A 6002-nucleotide genomic window follows, 5' to 3' on the forward strand; every position below is an offset into this window, starting at 1 on the left:
TGTACTATTTGCTCTTTTCTCTAGGTGCAGTGGTTCCTGGTATCCAACACAGAATATAGGAGTTTTACCAGGTACCTGCTTTGGGCAGGTCCTGGACTCACACTTTTATAACCCTATGTTCATGACTGTGTCAAAGATAAGTGTCTTGCTTCTCAGCCTTACTGTTTTCAGAACTGGCCAGTGATCGATCCTGGGGGGCAAAGTGGGTCCAGGTGAACAGCTTTCTCTGTAGGTTTCCTTGTTGTCCTGAATTTCAGGCTTATTCATTCTGTACACATTGATACTGATACTTACCAATAAATTCTCTCTCTCTCTCTATCTCTCTCTCTGTCTAGTTAATGGGAATTACCTATTTTGCCATTACTCAAAATGAAAGCCTCTGTTATGTTTTTTAATTTGGCAGTCATCTTTGTCTTTCCTATCGTCAGATTGATCCTGTTTGATATATGAAGTTGGGTGTAGAGATTACTAAACACACAAAAACTTAAAAAATAAACTTTATGGAAACACATAGGATAGAAAAACAAATTATTTAATGACACAAAAAATAATTGGAGAGATCCAGGATGTGGGATATTATGACAACTGACTTGATTCCTCAACAGGTCAAAGGTTTGAAAAAAGGAACAGAAGAATAGTATTCAAGAACAAATGTGCCTGAGTAGATAAATAGAATGAATGGACTCTGTCTGGACATTGACTTGAACAAACCAGTTATAAGAGATTTTGTAGGTAACTGAAAATTTTGAATAGGGATTAAGTATGTCAAAATGCAATTTCTGCACTCTGAATAAAACAAAGCAGTAGGGTAAGTTTACTGAAAGGCTTTTGACCTGCAAACCAGGAAACCCAAGGCTACAAGGAGTTCTGAGTTGTTCACAGGCTAAAGGATATTTATGGGATAAATATGAAAGTCATTTGGCTTTTTTAGTTGATTGGTTGCCTAGTGGTCTTCATGTTTATTTGGAACAGGGTAGCTGAGTCAAGGAAAGGAAGTCCAGAGATGGCCACAAACAGATTTGGCATTTGGGGATTGGCTGGTGTATTCTGCTGATTTCTGAGAAGAGATGAAATACCTGTAAGGTTAGGCTAAGTTTCCTTTTTTGCACTTACATTAACCATCTCCATTTTGTACCTGACATAAGAGACTCCATTTTAGTTTGGTTCTCCTTACCAAACTAATGTGAGTTTGCTCCTTGGTGAGGTACAAATAGAGACTTACACCAGGTGGAGCTGTCACACAAAGCAAATTTTATTTGCAGCAAATAAGGAGATAACTTACAGGGAATAACTTACAAAGCTGTGACTTCCCTAGCAGGGGAGTGGTTTCTTTTTAGGGGTTAGGATGAATATTCAGAAAAGGAAACTTTGCCATTGAATGCAAAAGTGGGCATAAGGTTGTGCATACTATTTAGAAAAACATGCCTATACAGGCATCCTATATTATGTAAACAAATCTTGTGTTCCTCCTAGAGTGAAGAATTTAGCAGTATAATGAAGCAGAGGTAACTGTCTGACAAGGGTAAGGGGCTTTGGGCATGCTCTGAGAGCTGGTATTAACTGGATGAGGGCTTGGGCTCCTTGTCTTGGTTAAGGTGCACAGGGTCTTGCTGACTTTTGAAACAGCACTGGAAGTTTTACCACTGATTTATTGTCTCTGATATGGTTAGGGTATATTCTGGGCTGCTAGAGACTTAGTTCCTGCCTTCTTTTTGTTCCCTTAAAATCCACAACCACTCAGAACATGAGAGACTCCTAACTCTGGGAAACGAACAACAGGTAGTGGAAGGGGAGGTGGGCAGGGGGTTGGGATGACTGGGTAATGGGCACGGGGAGGGGGGGCACTTGTTGGGATGAGCAAATCATCCCGGTGTTATATGTTGGCAAATCAAACTCCAATAAAAATATACCAAAAAAATCCACAACTACTAAAGTTTTTGCATTTCTTTGTAATTCTGACACCTCCTAGGAAGTTCTGCAGGAAGTGTGCAAGTAGAGCCAATAGGGCAATAATAATAAGGGAAAACAGCTGGGGGCCTAAAGTAACTTCTATCATGAAAGCCATGTCTCCACTTTCTTTTTCTGGTGACCCCTAATGCCTTTTCCTTCCAGTTCAACAGATATTAGGAGATATGAAGGATTTATTGGTAATTATTTATTTAGTGTGATAATGGTATTGTGGTTTTGAAATAAAATATTTTAAGGAAATATTTAACAAAGTATTAAGGAGTGAAAAAAAAAACATGATGCCAGGGATTTGTTCTAAAACTCCATAACTATAATTAAAAAATGAGGGATCCCTGGGTGGCGCAGCGGTTTGGCGCCTGCCTTTGGCCCAGGGCGCGATCCTGGAGACCCGGGATTGAGTCCCACGTCAGGCTCCCGGTGCATGAAGCCTGCTTCTCCCTCTGCCTATGTCTCTGCCTCTCTCTCTCACTGTGTGCCTATCATAAATAAATAAAATTAAAAAAAAATGATTGATGAACAAGATGATCAAAACAGCATCAACTTGGGGTACAAGTATATGGGGGTACATTTTACTATTATTTCTGCTTTTGTATATGTTTGAACACTTTCATTATAAGAAACTACAAATAGATTTCCTGCTGAGGAAAAAAATCATGTCTTCCTGGTTTCACTTGGGTTATTCAATCACAAAACATTTGATTTATGTCAGGAGCAGAACAGTAAAAGTATGTAATGAAATAATCTGAAGCTGAAAATGAATTTTAAAAAATTTAAATTTTATATAGGCACACATATTTCCTGAAATTCCCTGCAAGAGAGCTATTTTCATTTGCCACAACTATTAAAAAGAAAAAAAAAAAAAAACAGGACTAAGGTGAAGTCACTTGTTCCCCCAGACAGCGAACTAAGACTTATTTTGCAGGAGTGGAATTTTAAACCTATCAGCCTGCATTTCCCTGGTCAGCACTAGAGAGGAAATCTGCCCTATAGGACTCCTTGCCTTCTCCTAAGAGAAGTAACCTGGCCTGAAATAACCTTTTCTTTTCTCTTCTTTCTTTCCATGTTCCTTTTCTTTTTTTTCTTCTTTCTTTTCTTTCTTTTTTCTAATAACCTTCTTGTATGGACCCTTTGGAGCAGCTCCTGGGAGCTCCCTCCTATTTACTAGGGCTGCTGCTCAATTCATGAATCCTTAAATAAGGCCAATTAGATCTTTGCATTTACTTGAATTATTATTTAACACAATTCTTTTTTTAAAAAAGGAAATTCAAGATAGTTCTCTTTGAGCATAATCAATGTTCGTATCAACTTTTTGTAAATTCTTAGCATACTGGAATAAATATAGCTCATGCCACAAAACAGTGAGAAGAGCCCTTCTGTGCCTTGTGGAATAAAGGAGGCAGAAGAGGCAAACACATTCCGCTTACCTCTGTTCCCTCCCCTCCCCAGAAGACACACAGCGTGGACAGCTTGGACACTGACGATTGAAACGTTCTACCTACCTACCTCCCTTCCCACAATTTATCCTGTTATGTTAATATAACGGTTCAGTTGTCATTAGCACGCCTTTACTATTCCCCGGGATTCCCGTCCAAGCAAATCGCTTGACTGTTCATCACAGGAACTTCCACAAGTTCCATCAACTCTGCAATCTTCTATCAACTCTTCAATTTCTCCGAAAGAAAGCAGCAACAGTTGGCACCTAAAAACCCTCGCTGTCCACTCCCCCCTCCCCCAATCCTGGACCTTAGTACCACGATCCTTACGCAAACTTAATCAAGTCCGTCGCATTGAAACAGAACTTGCCCTTCTCCATGAATTCCAACCCTGATTTCGTGGTCGTGTCAAGGTGCTGTGTGTGTGTCTGTTGCAGTGGTGTCCTCACCGCGATCAGCCATAAACTCCGTTTATTATCGACGGTTGCACTGGGGATACCAGAGGGGACATTCGATGCAGGTTGAGATCCAATGTTCCCTAAGTTCAGCGTTAGGCGGTTCAGCCCAAGTCACATTTACGTTTCCCATATTGAGCCTACCCCTTGCTCCCGCTAAAAGTGTTGGTTAACTTCATAGTGCAAACTTCGTTTCTCTCTCTCTCTCTTTTTTTAAGATTTTATTTATGATAGACAGAGAGAGAGAGAGGCAGAGACAGGCAGAGGGAGAAGCAGGCTCCACGCAGGGAGCCCGACGTGGGACTCGATCCCGGTTTCCAGGATCACGCCCTGGGCTGAAGGCAGGCGCTAAACCGCTGAGCCACCCAGGGATCCTCCGTTTTTCTTTTATACAACCGAACTTTTTCAATTCGTAATTGCTTTCTCATGAGCTTCAAGAAATGTATAAAACAAAAAGAAATGTGACAGCTGCAGCGCCAGAGGAACTGCTCAAACCGAAGCCACCTTCGCCCAGAACGAGAGCAAGCCGGTGGGAAGCGCGATCCCGCGAGCTGCATTCTGGGAAACGTAGTCCAGCAGGTGCGCGAAACCCGAGGCGCTTCCCCTTGGGCATTCTGGGAAGTGTAGTCCAGGAGCCCGGTAGAGTCCGGGGCACTTCCGCTCCAGGAAGGCGAGGTCGGGGCCGAGGTTGCTGGCGGTGAGGTGAGTTCACCCCGTGTCGCTGCGGTCCCTCCGAGCCTTCTCGGTCTCGGCGTGGGGCCAGCAGCCAGCCGGACCCCGGTCCTGGGGAAGGGGAGCCGCGGCCGGCGGCGGCGGAGGGCGGGGACGGAGGCGGCGGCGGCACAGTGCCGCTGCCCGGCGGAGCCTCCGCGTCGGGGCGGGCGCGCGTGGCCAGCGGAGTTTGAAGGTCTCCCGCGCTCTCGGCGCCCCCGGCCCCCGGCCCCCACCCCCGGCCCGGCCCTGCCGCGGGCGCCGCGTCCGCCTTGCCGGGAAACATTGCGCGAGCCACTTAGCATCCCCTTGCCTCGGTTTCCTCGTGCCTAAAGAGCATTAGTGCCTTCCCGGCGGTGCTTGGAGAATTCAACGGGATCAGCCTGGGAAAGCTGCAGATCGGTGCCTCGCGCCGCGTCGGATGGCACCGCGCATCCTGTCCTCGTAACTCGGGGCCCCTGTGGTGGGGAAGCTCCCGAGAGCCCCTGAGAGCCAGCTCTGCCGCGGGGCCGGTCCTGGATTCCTGGTCTCTCCCGAGACACTTGTTGAGGAAGGAGAGTTCTCCTTAGCCGGACCCTGGCGAAAGTTCTTGGTGGTTTATCCCAGAGAAACGGCCGCGGTCCCGGCTTCGCGCAGTGCCCGCGGCGTGGCGCGTCCCTGACTGTTCACAGCTGCGTGCGTTCGTTCAAATGCACCAGGATTTCTTAGTCTGCGGTTTTTATTATTCTTTGCCTCCGTGCACACGGGAGAAACTTGGTGGAGGCTCTTCCGGCTTATTAATGACAAGCTCCAGTAATTACACATCTTAAAAATGGTGTTCAGTGCGGGACGGAGTAGGGGGGAAATCATGGCAGTTTATCGTTAGCAGGAGAATGAATGATCTGTGGGACAACCAGCGAGAAGGACTTTCCTTAGGGTGACGATAACTCACAGCCCAGAGCATTCAGCTCTGAATTCTAGGCTTCTTAAAACCTTCACTTTCCGGAGAGCACATCTGCAAGGGAGGTTTTGTGAAGCATAATAGCATCTGCTTGTGTGGCTCCGCAGGAAATGGGGAATACTGGCATTATGATGATCCCCGTTTACAGGTGACTGGATTGAGGCACAGAAAGATTAATAACTCGCTCAAGGTTTATCCTGCTAGTAAGTAGAAGGCAATAAGGAGAAATGCAGAATTTGAACCCAGGCACTTTGGTCCCAGTAAGTTATATTGCCTGTATGCCTCTCATTTCCTCATACCCAGGCTGGGGAATACTCTGGAAGCTGCCAGAAGCACTTAGATTAGGGACTGTTCATGAACTCACGCAGTTGATTGAGGGGGAAGCTGGAATCCAGCCCCGGGTCTGAGTTCTACTGGGGAAAGAGACGCGTCTTCCTGTTGGCACAAAGTGCCACGTAGACTAGCAGCTCTCTCATGATGACTTTCCCTTCCACA

Source organism: Canis lupus, chromosome 1 (assembly GCF_011100685.1).
Source record: "Canis lupus familiaris isolate Mischka breed German Shepherd chromosome 1, alternate assembly UU_Cfam_GSD_1.0, whole genome shotgun sequence".
Lineage (NCBI taxonomy): Eukaryota > Metazoa > Chordata > Mammalia > Carnivora > Canidae > Canis > Canis lupus.